Source organism: Diabrotica virgifera, chromosome 5 (genome assembly GCF_917563875.1).
Source record: "Diabrotica virgifera virgifera chromosome 5, PGI_DIABVI_V3a".
Lineage (NCBI taxonomy): Eukaryota > Metazoa > Arthropoda > Insecta > Coleoptera > Chrysomelidae > Diabrotica > Diabrotica virgifera.
This window is the reverse complement of record NC_065447.1, coordinates 100,663,314-100,684,773: the sequence shown is the minus strand read 5'-3', so window position 1 is coordinate 100,684,773 and position 21,460 is coordinate 100,663,314.

Genomic DNA, 21,460 nt, shown 5'->3' with positions numbered 1-21,460 from the left:
CTTGAGGTAACGATTTTGACATATGTTTTGTTTTATGCTTATATTTTGTTTAACAATAATAGATAATATGTTGATTTTCACCCCTTTTCTGTAAAAAATTTCGTTGTTTTGATTTTTGAGTGATACTAAAAAGTCAAAGATCATTAAAACTAAAATAAACTTGGCAGCGTAACCTCGAGGAACTCATAAGCTAATAAAGTCTTTTTGAATTTTTTGTCTACTATGATCCAATGATAAATTCTTATGTCCACCGCAAAAGTCATTGTTTTTTTAGGTGTCTTTAAAAATTTGCCACCGTTGGCTTATTCTTAAATATTTTTTCTTGAATTTTTTTAAAATATTGTTTGAATTATACTTAATATGCTTATTTAATTTAAAAATAAAATTATTCTCTCATATTTTCAAAAAAAATTCACAAAAATGTGCTTAAAATGTTGATTTCAACCATTACTGCCGCCCTTTAAGGATAGCTATGACACGATTTTGATAGGCAAACCATGCTAGTCGTGTTTGTGTATGTATGAAATTAAAAAAAAATGTTTCATCTGGCAAGTAGATGGGTACATTTCGACTTCCTATTCGGATCCCGTACTATCAGTAAAATATGCAGTCTCTGTTAGCTACAAGCTCTCTAATAATATATTTTATAATTATTGATTTTTCCTCAGACGCATCCATTGTTCTATAAAATTCGTACACGGTATGGAATTTGCCATGACCGTGTATAAGTTCAATTTTATTTCCTTTGTTTATCCTAAACGTATATTCCTATAACTGTTTTTATTTATAAATGTTATTCGTGTGTATCGTGTTGGAACTGGCATTGTGTATTTATCTGATAAAACAGTATACATACATATTGACCGAAAAAAGCAAATGCAATAAAAACAATATTCATTGATTTGAAAAATGTACAACTGTTATAGTCTAAGAGCTGGGAGCGGATTTTGTGCGTGATAAGTAATATGGAAAAACTATACGGGGATATGTTGAATTAGTTGTGTAGATGACTTTCACCAACGGCCGGAAACCAGAGTTGGGGCCGAGGGTAGTTATAAGGGGTCAAAGTCGCGGATTTTATTATTTTTTTTATGACGCTCATGATCGAGATAGTGCACCAAATTATGGGAATAAGTAGGTCATGACGTACCTAAGTAAAATCTCTAGGGGCTCAACGCTGCGTGGCCGACAAAGGTGTGGGGGTAGGGGTGAATATAAAAAATATAAGGGGTTTTTTGCGACGTTCGTGATTGAGAGAGTGCACCAAAATTTGGGTATAAGTAGACCATGACATAAATAATTACAATCCCCAGAGCCGGAAGCCAGAGTCGGGAAGAAAGGGGTCAAAATTCCGTTTTTTATTATTTTTTTTTGTGACGCTCATGATCGAGATAGCGCGCCAAAATTTGGGAATAAGTAGGTCATGACGTAACTAAGTAAAATCTCCTGGAGTGGAACGCTGCGTGGCCGACAAAGGGGTGGGGCAAGGGTGAATATAAAAAAATGTAAGGGGTTTTTTGCGACGTTCGTAATTGAGATAGTGCACCAAAATTTGGGAATTAGTAGACCATGACCTAACTAAGTAATATCCCCAGAGGCGGAAACCAGAGTCGCGGACGAGGGTAGTTATAAGGGGTAAAAGTCGCGGTTTTTATTATTTTTTGTGGCTCTCATGATGGAGATAGTGCACCAAAATTTGGGAGTAAGTAGGTTATGACGTAACTAAGTAAAATCTTCAGGGGCGGAACGCTGCTTGGGGTACAAAGGGGTGGTAGGCAGGGGTGAGTATAAAAATATATGGGTTTTTTTTTGCCGTTCGTGATCGAGATATTGCACCAACATTTGGGAATAAGTAGATCATGACATTATTAAGTAAAATCTCCAGGGGCGGAACACTGCGTGGGGGACAAATGTTGTGCCGGGTCACAAAAAAATAATACACACTGCGACTTTGACCCCTTAAAACTACCCTCATCCCCAACTCTGGTTTCCGGCTCTGGGGCTTTTACTTAGCTAAGTCATGGTCTACTTATTCCCAAATTTTGGTGCACTATCTCAATCTAGCACGTCGCAAAAAACCCCTTATATTTTTTATATTCACACCTACCCCCACCCCTTTATCGGCCACGCAGCGTTCCACCCCTGGAGATTGTACTTCGTTACCTCATGACTTACTTATTCCCAAATTTTGGTGCACTATCTCGATCATGAGCGTCACAAAAAAAATAATAAAAACGGCGACTTTGAGCCCTTATAACTACCCTCATGCCCAACTCTGGTTTCCGGTTCTGAGCATTTTACTTAGTTATGTCATGGTCTACTTATTCCCAAATTTTGGTGTACTCCCTCAATCAAAAACGTCGCAAAAAACCCCTTATATTTTTTCTATTCACCCCTGCCCCACCCCTTTGTCGGCCACGCAGCGTGCCACCCCTGGAGATTTTACTTAGTTACGTCATGACCTACTTATTCCCAAATTTTGGTGCACTCTCTCGATCATGAGCGTCACAAAAAAAAATAATAAAGACGGCGATTTTGACCCCTTATAACTACCCTCATCCCCAACTCTGGTTTCCGGCTCTGGGGATTTTACTTAGTAATGTCATGATCTGCTTATTCTCAAATTTTGGTCCACTATCTTAATCACGAACGTCGCAAAAAACCCTTTATATTTTTTATATTCACCCCTACCCCCACCCCTTTGTCGGCCACGCAGCGTTCCGCCCCTAGAGGTTTTACTTAGTTACGTCATGACCTACTTATTTCCAAATTTTGGTGCACTATCTCGATCATGAGCGTCATAAAAAAAATAATAAAATCCGCGACTTTGACCCCTTATAACTACCCTCGGTCCCAACTCTGGTTTCCGGCTGTTGGTGAAAGTCATGTACACAACTAATTCAACATATCCCCGTATAGTTTTTCCATATTACTTATCACGCACAAAATCCGCTCCTATCTCTCCGACTATTATTGCTATTAGATATATTATAATTTATCAGATAGTATATTTATCAGATTTAGCCATACGGCCCACACTGCTTCTAAGGACAAAATTCACTCAATCCAGATACCTAGGGTATTAAAAGAATTGAGTTCTGGTAAGACTCTTTCCGTATTATCGAGCCTTAGGTGACTTGATACGCCGGAGTATCTCCCAACAATAATTACTGTCTAGACGGGGGCATTTAGCACAAAATAAATAAATTTTTAAATACAGCACATACAGACTTGCAGTTTTTTGCATTTTGTTCAGGATGACGTCAGGAAAAAAGTCTACTATTCAAAAATGAGTGGAAATGCATAATTGCACTGTAAAGTATAAAAAATCAGTATACTAAGGAACGAAATTTATTATTTGGGGGATTTTTAGGGTCACTGAATACGATTACGCAATCAGAACTGACACCCGGATCACCTGGTGCCCAAGGTCAGTGCAAGAGATGTCATCTGCTGGAGTTTCGATGGTTTTCGGCATTAAATCGATGCAAACGGATTACTCACGGGTTTTAGGGGTCAATAAGTACTAATGTGCCATCAGAGTTGACCTTCGGAGTTCGGAGTACCTGGTGCTCGGGGTTGCTACTAAGGCACGTCATCTTCTAGAGTTTCGAGAAATTTCGGCACTAAATTAATGCAACTGGACTATTCGGGGTGTTTTTGAGGTGGTTAAACACGAATATGCCATCAAAACATACCTCTGAATCACCTGGTGCCCAAGGTCAACACAAGGGACGTCATCTTCTGGACTTTCGAGGGCTTTCGGTAATAAATTGGTGCAAACGGATTACTCGGGGGGTTTTTGAGGTCGCCAAACACGAATATGCCATCTGAATAGACCACCGGATTACCTGGTGCCCAAGGTTACAGCAAGGACGTCATCATCTGGAGTTTCATGTGCTTTCGGTATTAAATTGATGCAAACGGATTACCTACAGGATCGATTTCTGGGATCGATAAACATGGATATGCCATCAGAATTGAATTCCGGAGTACCTGGTGCCCAGGATCGCTACTAAGGCACGTAATCTTCTGGAGTTTCGAGTGTTTTCGGCATTAAATTGATGTAAACGGATTACTCACGGATTTTTTGGGGTCAGTAAACACGAATATGATATCAGAACTAAACTCTGGAGTACCTGGTGCCAGGGTCGCTACTAGGGCACGTCATCTTCTGGGGTATCGAGGGTTTTCGGCATTTAATTGATGCAAATGAATTACTGGACGGTTTTTGAGGTCGCTAAACACGAACATGCTTTCAGAACTGACCCCCTGTTCACCTGGAGCCCAAGGTCACTGCAAGGGACGTCACCTTCTGGAGTTTCGAGGGATTTTGGTATTAAATTGATGCAAAAGGATTACTTACGGGTATTTAGGGTCGGTAAACACGAATATGCCATCATAATTGAACTTGGGAAAACCTAGTGCCCTGGGTTGCTACTAGGGCACGTCTTCTGGGGTTTCGAGGGCTTTCGGCATTTAATTGATGCAAATGGATTGCTAGAGGGTTTTGAGATCGCTAAACACGAATATGCCATCACAAACAACGCCTGTGCACCTTGTGCTCAAGGTGACTACAAGGGACGTCATCTTCTGAAGCTTTAAGGAATTTTTGCATTAAATTGATGAAAATAACTGCGGGTTTTAGAGGTCGGTAAATACTAACATGCCATCAAAACAGACCATCGTTAAACCTGGTGCCCAGGGTCACTGCAAGGGGCGTCATCCGCTAGGCGAGGTTTTCGGTGCTATATTGATGCAAATAGATTCCTTATAGTTTTTGGGGATGCTGTACACGAATACCCTATCGGAACAAACACCGGAGGTCTTGGTGCCTAAGGTATATCATCTAATGGAGTTTAGAAAAATCTGGAGTCATCTGGAGTCATCGTGTCATCAATTCTACTGTGTTGATCTATTTAATTTTTTTGCATGAGTTTTGTTATGCGCTAAAATTATTAGTGATTACCGTAATCACTAGATACTCCAGAATTCCTAATGTAAGCCATATTCGTCTTCAACAACCACAAAACCAAAAAGTAATCCATTTTACATCAATTTTTGCACCGAAAACTCTCGAAACTCCAAAAGATAACGTGCTTTAGGCACCAGGTACTTCGGTGAGAGACCCATTTGAAACCCATGTGTAATCCGTTTTCATCAATTTAGTATCGAAAACACTCGAAACTCCAGAAGATGACGTGCCTTAAGCACCAGATGCTGCGTCGTTTGGGTCTGATGGCATATTCATATTAAGCAACGCCAAAAACTCAAGAGTAATCAGTTTGCACTAATTTAGTACCGAAAACTATCAAAACTACAAAATATAATGTGCCTTAGGCACCAGGTGCTGCGGTGTCTGTTCTGATGGCGTATTTATTTTTAGAAACCCCAAAAACCCATGAGTAATCCATTTGCATCAATTAAGTACCCAAAACCCTCAAAACTCCAGAAGATTACGTGCCCTAAGTACCCGGTGCTCTGGTGTCTTCTGATGACGGAATCGTGTTCAACAACACCAAAATCCGATTAGTAAGTAAACCGTTTGCATCAATTGAATGCCGAAAATCCTCGGAACTACAGAAGATGACCTGCATTAAGTATCAGGTACACCGAGGGTGAGATCTGATGGCATATTCGCGTTCAGCAAATCCAAAAACCTGTGAGTACTCCGTTGGCATCAATTTAGTACCGAATACTCCCGACGCTCCAGAAGATGACGCCCCTAGCAATAACCTTGGGCACCAGGTTCTCTGGGATTCGGTTCTGATGGCATATTCGTATTTAGCGACCTCAAGAACCACTCAGTAATCCATTTACATCAATTTAATGCCGAAATTTCTCAAAATCCAGAAGATGATATCCCTGGCAGTGAACCTGAGCACCAGGTGTTCGGTGGGTCTGTTCTAATGGCATATTCGTGTTTAGCCACCTCAAAAACTCCCCGAGTAATCCATTTACATCCATTTTATGCCGAAAACCCTCGAAACTCCAGAAGATGACGTGCCCTAGCAGGGATCCTAGGTACTCAGGGACACCTAGGTCACCAGGTATTCCGAAGTTCAATTCTGATATCATATTCGTGTTTAGCAACCCCCAAAACACGTAAGTAATCGTTTGCATCAATTTAATACCGAAAGCCCTCGAAACTCCAGAAAATGATGCCCTTGCAGTGACCTTGGGCACCAGGTGATCGAGAGGTCTGTTTTGATGGTATGTTCGGGTTTAACGACTCAAAACCCCGAGTGATCTATTTTTATCAATTTAATGCCGAAATCTCTCAAACTCTAGAATAGGACGCCCCTTGTATTGAGCTTGGCTCCAGGTGCACAGGGAGTGGGTTTGGATGGCATATTCGTGTTTAGCGGCCTCAAATCCCGTAAGTAATCCATTGGCATTAATTTGATACCGAAAGCCGTCTAAACCCCTGAAGATGTCGTCCCTTACAGTGGCCTTGGGCACCAGGTGATCCTAAGGCCTCTCCTAATGGCATCTTTGTGTTTAACCACTTCAAAAACCCCCGAGTAGTCCAGTTACATCAATATAGTGCCGAAATCCCCCGAAACTCCAGAAGATGACGTGCCTTTGTAGCTACCCTGGGCTCAGGTACTACGAAGGTCAATTCTGATGGCATATTTGTGTTAAGCTTCCCCAAAAACCCCTGAGTAATCCACTTGCATCAACTAAATGCCGAAAACCCTTGAAACCCCAGAAGATGATGTGCCTTAGTACCCTGGGCACCAGGTACCCCGGAGACCAATTCTGATGGCATATTCGTATTTAACGACTCAAAACCCCCGAGTAATATATTTTTATCAACTTAATGCCTAAATCTCTCAAACTCTAGAAGAGGACGCCCCTTGCAGTGAGTTTGGGCTCCAGGTCCAAAGGGAGTCGGTTTTGATGGCATATTCGTGTTTAGCGACCTCCAAATCCCGTAAGTAATCCATTTCCATCAATTTGATACCGAAAGCCTTCGAAACCCCAGAAGATGACGTCCCTTACAGTGGCCTTGGGCACCAGGTGATCCTAATGCCTGTCCTGATGGCATCTTAGTGTTTAACCACTTCAAAAACCCCCCGAGTAGTCGAGTTACACCAGTATAGTGCCCAAATCCCTCGAAACTCCAGAAGATAACGTGCTTTTGTAGCGACCCTGGGCTCAGGTATTACAGAAGTCAATTCTAATGGCATATTCGTGTTTAGCGACCGCAAAAACCCGTGAGTAATCCATTTGCATCAACTAAATGCCGAAAACCCTCTAAACCCCAGAGGATGACGTGCCTTAGTAGCGACCTTGGGCACCAGGTGATCCAGAGGTCTGTTCTGATGGCTTATTCGTACTTAGCGACCCCTATAACACGCTAGAAATCCGTTTGCATCGATTTAATGCCGAAAGCTATCGAGACTCCAGAAGATGACGTCTCGTGCAGTGACCTTGGGCACCAGGTGATCGGGGGTCAGTTCTGATGGCGTAATCCTATTCAGTGACCCCAAAAAACCCCCCAAATAATAAATTTTGTTCCTTAGTATACCGATTTTGACTTTATTTTTATATTTATGCAATTTTGGATGCACTTATGCAATTTACAGTGCAATTATGCATTTCCACCCATTTTTGAATAGTAGACTTTTTTCCTGACGTCGTCCTGAACGTAATGCAAAAAACTGCAAGTCTCTAGGTGCTGTATTTAAAAAATTATTTATTCGGGTGTTTTTAGTGCTAAATGCCCTGGTCTAGTCGTACACATTTGGACGTCGAGAGTATCACAGCATTCTGCATAGTCTTATAAAGAAGTTCATTTTGACCCAGCTTTGTGGTGTTTTTATTAGGTAGTTCGGATTTGGGTATTTATTTCACAAATCTTTTGAAGGGGTCCAGACAATGCATCCCCGGACAAATAATCCCGGACAAAAAATCTCCACAAATTATCCCTGGACAAAAAATCCCCAGACAAAAAATCCCCACAAGAAATCCCGGACAAATAATCCCCCCAAATTTTTTTGGACAAAATATCAAATTTTACACGACAAAAAAATCTGAGTTTTTTTTTTTAAATCTTTCATAGCTGCTCAGAAAGTGGCCAGATGGGACAAGGTCTGTAGGACGGCCTAGAAAACGGTGGAAAGATGCAGTCAGAGAAGATCTAGAGAAAATGGGAGTGAGGCAATGGCAAATAGTGGCACAGGACCGAAAAACATGGAAGGGAATAGTAAACGCGACAAAGTCTGTCGAGGCATAACGACATTAATGATGATGATAATCATCAGCGTTTCTCAACGTTTTACCATTTGCGCCCCAATTTTCCATAATTATTTTCACCGCGCCCCCTCGTTCAATAACAATATATCTATGCAATAATACATAATATACCTTGAGCAGCATGAAACCTAATAAACTAAAAAGACATTGGGAAACGCTTCACAGTGAGTACATTAACAAACCCCTAGAATTCTTCGAGTTAAAATTAAAATGGCGTGAAAAGCAAAAATTAGTTTTAATAAAAATTTTGACTGTGAATGAAATAGCTTTACTTGTCTCTTATAAAATCTGATATTAAATAGCCAGATCTAAAAAGCCTAGCACTATTGGTGAAGATCTTATATTACCAACTGCAATCAAAATTTTAGAAACTGTGTTTGGAGATAATTTTGCTAAAAAATTGGAGTTTATACCTCTATCAAACGATGCTGTGGCCCGCCGAATTAGTGATATAGCTGAATATGTACAGGATCAGCTAATCAGGAAGTTGCGTGAAAAGCTGTTTTCGATTCAGCTTGATGAGGCAACAATAGCAATAAATATGCTCATTTTATTGCCTACGTTCGATTTTGTGATGGCAGATCAGTAGCAGAACTACTTTTCTGCAAACCAATAGAATTGATAGCAAAGTCGCTTGCATTATTTACTATGTTAAATTATTATATAACTGAAGCAAAAATAGAGACACTGTATGATCAACAAAGAAGCTCTGGCTTGAATATTGTGCTAAATACGATTGTAACAATAGTTAATTATCTACATAAAAATGAGACCTTTGAAAACTAGAATTTTTTCTGTACTTTGCAAAGACATGGATGCGGTACATTCAGCATTATTATTTTATTGTGAGGCAAGCTGGTTATTACGTGGGAAATTTTTTCGTGTTTTGAATTAAGACATGAAATTGCCATTTTTCTAGAAGAAGAAAAGAGGCCGCAAGCCAAGATGTTTCCCGATGGTTTATTTTTAGTGGAATTGAGTTACTTGGTTGATATATTCGAGAAACTAAATATTTTGAACTTACAACTTCAAGGGGCCAATACGAATATATTTGATACAAATGATAAAGTTAACGCTTTCTGTAGAAAATTGAAATTGTGGAGCACAAATTTAAAGCAAAACACCTAGAAGTATTTGAAAATGTGGATGAATGTTTTAAAACTTACCAGGTTGAAGCACAACACGTGAAAGTTGTTTTTGTAATCATTGAAAATCATTTAGCAATGCTGACAAAAAATTTTAAAAGATACTTTTTTGCCGACGACCAATTAATAAGTACCTAATAGTTATGAGTGGGTCGGGAATCCGTTTCAAATAACACCCGAATAGCTCTCTACTGCAGAAGGAGAAACCTTCATAGACTTCACAGCAAATGCCGAAATCAAGAAACAGTTTAATATTAGATCCCTCTTTGAATTTTGGTCAGAGGTAAATGATGAGTTTTCTGCACTGAAAACCAGAGCGTTCCGTATACTATTACCGTTTTCACCATCCTACCTTTGCGAAACAGGATTTTCCGCGATGGCTGCTTTAAAGACCAAATATAGATCGCAGCTAAATATAGAGAAAGAACTGAGAGCGTCTATTTCTAATATTACACCCTGTTTCGATAAGCTTTGATCTGCAAAAGAGGCCCAAGGAAGTCATTAATTTACATTAAACCTGTTGATTTAGTGTTCAGTGCTCATAACTATGTATAGCTCCTTGTTCATGGGTATTTTATTTTTTGTTTGTCAGAATTTTGTTTTGCTTTGATTTTAGTAAATTAGTCAATGTTTTAAATGTTTTTTTTTTTATATTTTCACGCCCCCCCATGGCTAAAAGCGCGCCCCCCTAGGGGGGCGCGCCCCACAGGTTGAGAATCACTGTGATAATGTAATGAAATGTAACTAAATATTTTTGACGTTAGGCTTACAAAAAGGAACAGGTTTTTTTGCATTACAATCAAGATTATCGTTTTTAATGCCAGCGGAAAAGGAACGTGTCTTTTTGCATTACAATCAAGATTATCGTGTTCAAGACCAGCAGTTATCATCATGAATACGCAATGTTTTGAACATACTTATTCAAAGCAGAGTGAGAAAAAGATTTTAGCGAATAATTACAACACGATTCCCACAGCCTCAGATCGTTCCCCATATCTTCCACGATTTTTGATCAACTCACACTTTTTGTCATGTAAAATTTTAAGTTTTCGACATGGAATTGGAATTCGAAATTTGGTAATAGACCAGGGCGCATCTGTAAAAATATTAGTACATTTGGACGTTGAGAGGTGACTCAAATTTTTTTGCAGAAATTGCTTGAAAATAACTCAAATAATAATATTTGAGTTATCCTCCCTCTCAAAAAGGTCCGGAACATTGTTTAAATAATCAAAATGTCAAAAAATTAAGGAAAAATTCGATTATTTTCTTGGTTTTTTGATTATAACTTTAAAAGTATTCATTTCCGAGAAAAGTTGTACTGACATAAAAGTTGCGTAATTAAATTTCCTACAATATAGAATTGGTTAAAAATTTAAGAAATAGTCACCCTTGTTGAAAAATAGCAATAATTGTGAAAAAAACATATAAAAACAAGCATTAGCATTTTTTCAACCATTTATGCTACACTTAGGACCTTCATATTTCACCCTGAAAAATTTTATGATACAGTAAAACAATACTGTAAATTTCATTAAGATCGGTTCAACAGATTTTGCAAAATAAATTTTGTAATCCAGCTGTCGTAAAAAAAATTCATTTTTTCAAAATGTTACAGGACTGAAAATAAAGCAGATAGTAAGTTGAAAATTTTTTTTCATATAGAAGTGTACTGTACCTTTCATTTCCAACTTTGCAAAATTAAAATCGCTTAACACCACGGCGTCAGGAATTTTTTTTAAATAAACAATAATTATTGGTGCTACGCGCAGGACAGCGGATAGGTTGCTCTGATTGGGCATTCCAATTACCTTTGATAATGATTTATACATTTTAATTTTTATGACATTTCGATATAAATAAATAAATTTGTTTATTGCAAAATAAAAACACATACTCTATCCTTTGAAATAACACTTTTATTAGCAAAAACTTTCTTTGTTCATATATTTTAACTTAAATAATAAAAGTTAATTATTTTTAAACATATGCAATTGTTTAAACAATATTTCACAATCAATAATAAAATTAGTTTGATTTTTGTGGAATTAAAAAATTAAAATACAACAAAATATAGAGTAAGAAAATAATATATTAGATAAAGATTGAAAGAAATTTTGGTGGAAATCAACCTGTGTGAATCGAACACCGCTGTCCTGCGCGTAGCACCAAAAATTATTGTTTATTTCAAATATTTTCTGACGCCGTGGTAATTAATCGATTTTAATTTTGAAAATTGCAAATGAAAGGTACAGTACACTTCTATAAGCAAAAAAAAATTCAACTTGCTATCTGTTTTATTTTCAGTCCTGTAACATTTTGAAAAAATGAATTTTTTTTGCGAAAGCTGTATTGCAAAATTTATTTTGCAAAATCTATTGAACCGATCTTAATGAAATTTACAGCATTGTTTTACTGTATCATAAAGTTTTTCTGGGTGAAATATGAAGGTACTAAGTGTAGCATAAATGGTTGAAAAACGTAAAATGCGAATACTTGTTTTTGTATGGTTTTTTCGTAATTATTGCTATTTTGCAACTAGGGTGACTATTTTTTAAATTTTTAACCAATTCTATATTGTACTAAATTGAATTACGCAACTTTTATGTCAGTACAACTTTTCTCGGAAATGAATACTTTTAAAGTTATAATCAAAAAACCAATAAAAAAATCGAATTTTTCCTTCAATTCTTGACATTTTGATTATTTAAACAATGTTCCGGACCTTTTTGAGAGGGAGGAAAACTCAAATATTATTATTTGATTTATTTTCAAGCAATTTCTGCAAAAAAATTTGAGTCACCTCTCAACGTCTATCTCAAAACAGATCCGCCCTGGACTATAATCAAAATTACAAATAATGCTTAATCTTAATTGCTATTCAATATTTTCGTACCGAAAAGCGGTTTCATTGCGATTGCCATCTATAATTCTCTTGCACTGAGGCTGAAACACATTTGCGTCGATTGCGTTTACGGAAAACATTTATATTCCTGGCTAATTAGCAAAATTCATAGAAAAGTTATTTACCAGCAATTTTATTATTGCTGAAATCGAATTATAAGATCCTATATATTATTAATATAGGTATGCAAAGTCCGCATATAGTGTGCTACGTTTTTTATAGACAATATGGCGCCGACAAATCGTATTTTTTTCAATTATTGCTCTATAACTCCGAAGATTTTAACTTCACAACAAAAACACTCAAATAAAAATTCACCGCAATTAAATTTTGCATAGAGACATGATCTTCGCGATTTGCTGCGATTAAAAATTTTCCTCGGAAAATGCGGGTTTTCCCAACAAAAACTCTAATTTTCAAATAAAGTTTTAGGTAAGTAATTATTAATCAATAATTAAATAACTTAGTGACATCAAAGCTTTCTTGATATACATTGTAATTTCAGAAGCCAGTGAAAGTTAAACGAATATTTTAGCAACAATTCAATTGTTAATTAACAATTTACGATCGCAATAATAACCAAAATAATCATGATACATTGATCAAACTTATAATGATTATAAAGATGAGATGCTTATTTAATATTTTATCGGCAAAATATAAATTTTTCGTTTTTTTGCATAATCTTTAAATTTTCAAAAAAAAAAAATAGTTATAATACGCTGGTCTAATTCGTAAAGTACAAAGGAAGGTTATTTTCCAGCAATTTTATTGCTGGAATCGAATATTATAATCATAATATATATTAATAATATAGGTATGCAAGGTCCGCAGATAGTGTGCTACTTTTTTTATTAATAAAATGGCGCCCCCAAATCGTGTTTTTTTCAATTATTGGTGTATAACTCCGAAGATTTTAACTTTACACCAAAAACACTCAAATAAAAATTCACCCCAATTTAATTCTACATAGAGGCATGTTTTTCCCGATTTGCTCCGACGAACATTTTCCTCGGAAAATTTTGGTTTTCCCAGCAAAATCTCGAATATTCAAATAAATTTTTTGGGCAAGTAATTATTTATCAATAATTAAATAACACGCTGAAATAAAGGCTTTGCTGGTATAGATTATAATTGCAGAAGCCGGTGAAAATTAAACGAATATTTTAGCAACAATTCAATTGTTAATTAACAATTTAGAGTCGCAATAACAACCAAAATAATCATGAGACATTGATCAAACTTAGAAAGATTATGAAGATGTGATGCCTATTTAATGTTTTGTCGACAAAATATAAATTTTTCCTTTTTTGTATAATCTTTAAATGTTTTAAAAAAATAGTTATAAACAAATTAACATTCCTCAGAAATTGTTTATTATATTCTCATTTTAAAAAATACTTAGAATGCGTATTTCAAAGGTCTTGAAAATGAATTCTTTAAAAAAATTTTCCAACCACTTTCAAAAAAGGTATGAAACAGCAAAATAAATATACGATTGCTCCGTTGTTTTTAATTTGTTTTAATTGTTTCAAAGCTTAAAAGTGAGTATGTGGTACAATATAATTACTCACAAAGAATATCAAATACTGGTTCAATGGTTATATTTTAATCAAAGATTAAATTTACTTTTCTTGTAATTTTTAGCGCGAAAGTAGGCTTGATACAGAGTCGGAGCTAAAATGTTTACTCGGAGCGACTGACACGTAGCATAATATACTTTTATTTATTAGTGTACGTCGCGCGGAGTTCGTCGCTTCGAGTGAAAATTTTAGCTACAGTACTGTATTAGTCTACTTTCGCGTGTGTAAATTACAAAAAAATATATTTATAATCTTTAATTAAAATATAACCATTAAACTAATAATCGATATTTTTTGTAAATATTTAGCTTGTACTTTAAACTCACTTTTGCGCTTTGAAAGATTAAAAAAAAATTATAAACAACGTAGTGTTCGTATGTTTATTTTGCTGTTTCATAACTTTTTTTTTTAAATGGTTGCAAAAAAGTTTCTTTTATTTGTTATAGTTGCATTTATTTTCAAGATATTTAAAATACACATTTTAAAAACTTTTTAAAATTAGAATATAATAAAAACTTTCTGAGAAACGTTAATTTGTTTATAACTATATTTTTTAACATTTAAAAATTATGCAAAAAAATAAAAAATTTACATTTTGTCGAAAAAATGTTAACTAGGCATCTCATCTTAATAAGATTTCAAAGTTTGATCAGTGTATCATAATTATTTTGGTTATTATTGCGACCGTAAATTATTAATTAACAATTGAATTGTTGCTAAAATATTCCTTCAATTTTCACCAGCTTCTGGAACTATAATCTAAACCAAGAAGGCTTTTAAGTCACCACATTATTTAATTATTGCTAGATAATTACTTATCTAAAACTTTATTTGAATATTATAATTTTTTTTGGGAAATCCCGCATTTTCCGAGGAAAATTTTCGTCAAAGCAGACCGGTAGAGACATATCTCTATGCAGAATTTAATTGCGGAGAATTTTTATTTAAATTTTTTTGTTGTAAAGTTAAAATCTTCGGAGTTATAGAGCAATAATTGAAAAAAACACGATTTTCGGGCGCCATTTTGTTTATACAAAAAGTAGCACACTATCTGCGGACTTTGCATACCTATATTATTATTATATATAATCATAAGCTTCAATTCCAGCAATAAAATTGCTGGTAAATAACTTTTTCCAAACATGGCCTATTCTCCAAAAATCAGCCCAGACTATTAGAGAATTATTCGGCAGCAAATATTTCTTGGGGATATTTTGTCCGGAATTTTTTGTGGGGATATTTTTCCAAAAAAAATTGTGGGGATTATTTGTCCGGGGATTATTTGTTCGGGGATTTTTGTCCGGGGATTTTTTGTCCAGGGCTAATTTGTGGGGATTTTTTGTCCGGGATTATTTGTCCGGGGATTATTTGTTCTAGCTTCTCCATCACATTTTTTTTTGAAAGTATGGTAGAATTATTTTTTGTTTAAACTAAATAAGCATATTCAGTACAATTCATCAACAAAAAATTCAAGGAAAAATATTGAAAAATAAGCCACCGGTGGCAAATTTTTGAAGACACCTCAAAATATAATGAATTTTGCGGGGAACATCAGAACTCATCGTTGGCTCATGGTAAACAATAAATTCAAAAAATTTTATTAGCTTATGAGCTTTTCGAGGTAATACTGTCGAGTTTTTTAGCTTTATCAACTTTTGACTTTTTGATATCACTCAGATATCAAAACAACGAATCTTCTAGGGCTAAAATGTTTACATTTCTTGTTACATAAATAATAAATAACTTTATATAACTAACATTACGTATAAATTTTATTTAATTACACTTCAGTCTATTTATACACTCCTTCACCACCTCCCTCCGTCTCCTTCTGTCCAATGCTAATTCTTTCCATTTCTCAATGTTACTTTTCTTCAAGTCTTCATACACACTGTCCTTCCATCTATTCCTTGGTCTGCCTTTCCTTCTCTTTTTTATTGGTCTCCGTGAGAGAACCATGTTGGGCATTCGGTTACTTCCCATTCTCTCGATGTGTCCCAAATACCGTATTCCCTGTATTCGTCGTCGTATAGTCGTCGTGTTCGTTGGCTCTTGGTATAATTCTTTTAATTCTTTATTGGTTCTTCTTGTCCACTGACCTTCTATTTTCACACTTCCATATATTGCTCTTTGAATCTTTGTCTCCCATCTTTCTAGAAGGTCTGTTTCTAACTTTTTGAGCACCCATGTTTCGCATGCGTATGTTACTGTAGGTCTGATAACAGTCTTATAAATTTTTATTTTTGTTTTTCTTGATACGTATTTGGATTTCAATAATGTGCATAATGCTCTATATTTTTTATTTTCTTTAGCTATTCTCCCCTTCTTCATGACCATTTTCATCTCTTTTGGCTCCTAGGTAAATAATTTCTTTGGTTTTTTGAACGAGTATGTTTTTTCTTCATCTATTTGTACTATGATGTTATTTCCTTTTTATTTTTAGATCTCTCCAATTATCATATACTTTGCCTTTTCTTCATTTATTTTAAGTCCGAATTTTTTGGCTTCTGTTTTTATGTATTTCATTATAGCGTCAGATCATCTGCAAATATGCATTGGTGGTCGTTTTTAAATATCGTTTCTTACATGTTTATTCTGCTTTTCCTGATTATTCCTTTCAAGGTTAGATTGAATGCAGTTGTTGATAGTGGGTCTCCTTGTCGTAATCCTTCCTTGGTTTCAAATTTTTGGATGTATACCATTTCCATGCTATTTCGTTTGTTGTGTTTTCCATCGTCATCTTTACAATCCTGATAATTATTTTACTTGGTATCCCCAATTCTTTCATCAGTTCGTACATCTGCTGTCTGTTTGCTGTATCGTAGACCTGCTTAAAGTCGATGAAAAAAAGCGTATAGTATACTGTTTTATATTCGTAACAGGTAGTCTGTATTTCTTTTAAGGCAAATATTTGGCCCGTCGTTGATCTGTTGTTTCTAGAACCTGCCTGGTATTCTCCCAGTATTTTTTCCGAATATTGATTCAGCCTTTTTCTTCTTAAGAAACTCATAAGCTAATAAAATCTTTTGAATTTTTTGTTTAACATGATCCAATGATGAGTTCTGCTGTCCACCGCAAAATTAATTGTTTTTGAGGTATCTTTCTTCTTCTTTAAGCGCCATCTTCGTTCCGAAGGTTGGCGATCATCAGGGCAGGGCTATACGTATTTTCGAAACTGATGACCGAAACAATTCGTTGTTGCTACAGCTATACCATTCCCGTAGATTCTTTAGCCAGGAGTTTCGTCTTCTTCCTATGGATCTTTTTCCTTGAGGTATCTTTATTGAATATTAATTTTTTCTTGAATAATCTATGAATTATACTGAATAGGCCTATTAGTTTTTAAAATAAAATACATAATTCTGCCATACTCTTCCATACGATTTTGATAGGCAACCCATGCTAGAAATATTTGTCTATGTATGAGATTAATAAAAAATGTTTCATTCTCACGTCTGCCCAAAATAACGATATCATTATGGAATGCAAGAATTTGTGTCGATATAAAATTAATAGTACGTTCTTTGAATGTAAAATATTGCAAAATCTCTAAATTTTAAAGAACTGCTTGGATTGACATGAAATTTGGCATACACATAGCTAATAAGTCAAAGAAAAAAGTGATGTTGTGCCAATGTGTGCTTTTGCCATAGGGGTGAGTTTCATCCCCTTTTAGGGGTGAAAAATATATGTTCGAAAAGGGTTCTGAAATGGATAAAATGCCTAATTCTAAGCAACTTTTGTTCTATAAAGTTTTTTCACTAAGCTAATACTTTAGGAGTTACTTGCGAGTGAATATGTTAATTTTTCTACAAAATAACTACGTTTTCAAACGGTTTTTCGCAAATAACTCAAAAAGTAAGTATTTGGTGGAAAAAAATTCTTACCAAAAATATAGCACGTAAGAAAGTGAAAAACTTGGTGTATATATTAGGTCACTGTATCTAGTAGAAGCAGAGTTATACTAATGAAAAATAGGTTCATATTCGTCAAATTCCAAATCGTATATTTTAACATGCCATTACCAAAAAACGAAGCGCTTTCTTGGGGAAAACTCATTTTAACTTTTTTCAAGTGTTTAAAAAAATGCTTATTTTTGTTTTTTAAAAAAAAATTTTAGCATCAAAAGTAAACAAGTTACGCTCAAAATAAGGTTGGTCCCTTTTTTGGTAAGAAATCTGGAAAATCAATAATTAGCATTTCAAATGAACTTAATTGTTATCAGTTCACAAGTTTTTTACTCGCGTATGTATTGATCATCCCACTGAGCTGTCCGATCATGTCGATCGGACAGCTCAGTGGGACTAGTGGCTGACCGCCGCTTCACTTCGACGTGAGGTATGTGAGTTCGAGCCCAGCCAGGTCATCGGAAAACAAAAAGGCTAACGCGTCAGTTTAAAATTCTAAATATGAATCTGGCGCTTAGACTGGAATATGCGGGCGTCTGATCGGTCTATGAGGGAGCAGTACGGCAAGGGATAAGGGCTTGCGGCTCGGTGATAATCTCCCATAGATCCCTACCGGAAGGGCGTTAACGCCTAAAATACCGGTGTATACATACATGTATTGATCATACGGTCTGTAAATTTCATCGGTTCAAAGTCCTTATTTTTGAAAGAGTTGTAGTTAAAAGGGCTTGAACGAGTCACTTATCACGAGTGTATGCAAATTTAGAAACACCGAATCTTGACCAATTTTTGTCTTACAGAAAAACAAAAATTACAAAATATTCAGAAAAGTATAGCCGACTTTTTTTATTGTTTAGAACTTTTGGTATCTCCAAAAATTTTTAAGTTATTTTGAAAAAAAAGGATTTTTTTTCAAAATTAAAATTTTTAAAAATTTAACTTTAAAACCAAATTTTTTTCAAAAATAAGCACTTTCAAGCGATGGAACTTACAGATCATATAAACACAACATCAGTAAAGTAACTTGTGAAGCGGTAACGATTATTAATTTAATTTAAGTTGCTAATTGGGGGGTGATCTTCCTGATTTTTTTTGCCAAAACAAAAGGGACCAACTTTATTTTGAGCGCAACTTTACTTTGAGCTTACATTTGATGCTACAAATTTTTTGAATAAAAACAGAAATAAAGATTTTTTAAACACTTTAAAAAAGTTGTAACGTGTTTTCCCCAAGAATGCTTCATTATTTGGATATTTTACATTGAATTATTCTACAGTTGAACCCGCTTATTGGAATAGCTTTCGTGCCAAGCAAAAGTATTCTTATAACCGGTATATTCTAATAACCGATTATTGGTGGCTAGTAGAAACGTTTCGGGACCTCAAATTTCTATTCCTTAAAGCGGGATATTCCTATAAGAGGTATTCTATTAAGCGGGTTCGACTGTATTTGGAATTTTTAGAATATAAACCTATTTTTCATTAGCTATAACTCTACTTTTGCTAGATATAGGGACCTCATATATACACCATTTTTTTCACTTTTTTATAGGCTATAGTTTTGCTAAGAATATTTTTTTCGGCAAAAGGCTTACGTTTTGAGTTATTTGCGAAAAACCGTCTAAAAACGTGGTTATTTTGTTGAAAAATGAACATATGCACTTGCAAATAACTCGAAAAGTATTGATTTGGTGAAAACACTCTATACAACAATAGTTGCTTAAAATTAGTCAGTTTATCCATTTCAGAACTTATCTTGCTGCTACAAAATATTGACATCATTAATCAGACAAAAACTCTCAAAATACATTGAAATTAAAATAGGAGATTAATGCCCGGTTGCACCAACAGATCTTAAGCTTAAGTCGAGAATATCATAAGAATTAATATAATATAATTGTATTACAATAAAAATACCATAATATAATAATAGATATAATTGATAATAAAGTAAGAATCTAAAATTATGACGCAACGTAAGTGATACTCAAGAAGGCCATATCTATAAGTAGAGCTTAGCTAAGCTGGAGCTTAAGATCTGTTGGTGCAACCAGGCATAAAAGGGGTAGTTCCCTGGGTTGGATGTATACCTTATAGTTAAACAAACTGGATCATGAAGTAAAACCACTTCTATGTAAAAGGTATATTTACTAAAATTTTGAAAAATCCCAATGGATTGAATAAAATGTGTTCATCTATCGGTCCATCATCAGTGAATTTGAATACATGCAAAATAGCCCCAGAACCAAACAATGGTTGTGATTATAAATCAATCTACATTGTGTTAAAATAATATTGTAAAGGCTAAACGCCGATGTTCATGGATATAATCTCTGGAAACATGGTGATACTCTACCCGAGGACCCAATCAACCATCTTAGGTCAACGATGACTACCTGTAGTGATGTACCGATGACTACAGGTAGTCATCGTTGACCTAAGATGGTTGATTGGGTTCTCGGGTAGAGTATCACCATGTTCCCAGAGGTTATATCCATGAACATCGGCGTTTAACTTTTACAATATTATTTTAACATAGTGTAGATTGATTTATAATCACAACCGTTGTTTGGTTCTGGGGCTATTTTGCAAGTATTCAAATTCACTGATGATAGACCTATAGGTTCTAAAACGTTCTGATGAACACATTTTATTCAATCCATTGGGATTTTACAAATTTTAGTAAATATACCTTTTACATAGAAGTGGTTTTACTTCATGTTCCAGTTTGTTTAAAGTAGGAGACTACCAGCACGGATTTAGAGAGGGAAGGTCAACAATAGACGCAGTTCACATAATCACACAGTCAATTGAGAAATGTTACGAACATGATATCGGCTTACACATTCTTTTCATAGACTTCAAGCAAGCCTTTGACAGCTTAACAAGACCCGACCTAATAGAAGACATGAAAAACCTAGATATACCAATGAAACTTATAAATCTTACGATAGTGACAATGGAAGGATCGACTGCAGCAATAATTACAGATAATGGAATCACCAAAAATATAGAAATAGCAAGTGGAGTACGGCAAGGCGACTCCCTATCAACGTCACTATTTAATGTCGCTATAGAAGGAACAATAAGAGCTACAGAAATAAAAGGTACAATTATAACATCGACGTCGCAACTTGTGGCGTATGCTGACGACATAGCATGAATTAGCAGAAACCTAAAGAGTTTAACCCTTAACTACCCGCGTATCAAGTTATAACATAACTACACGCGTGGCGTACTTTATAAGCCACAAGAAAATACACTTAAAAACAGCGGATTTGTTTTTTTTTTGAAAAAATACACTTAGTTGTTTGTATAAACCTTATTCGGCATCAGTGAATACTTGGAGTTCCTTTTCAGTAAGCCAATTGGGATTTATAACTGGAATCATGGAATAACTGAATTCCATGATAAATTAAAATTACTAATAAAAATTTTTTTGAAATGTGATTTTTTACAGGAGAAAAATATTGTTTATAAAAAAATATATTTTGTGCCATAATGACTAAAAAACATTTGAAATATATACTTATATTACTACTTATATTAATATAATCGTGGCGTATATTGTCCACCACCGGAAACAACAAATAATAAACTGTAAATTACGATCTTCCCAGAACGCCGATTATAACGAAACTAAAACCAAATTGTAAAT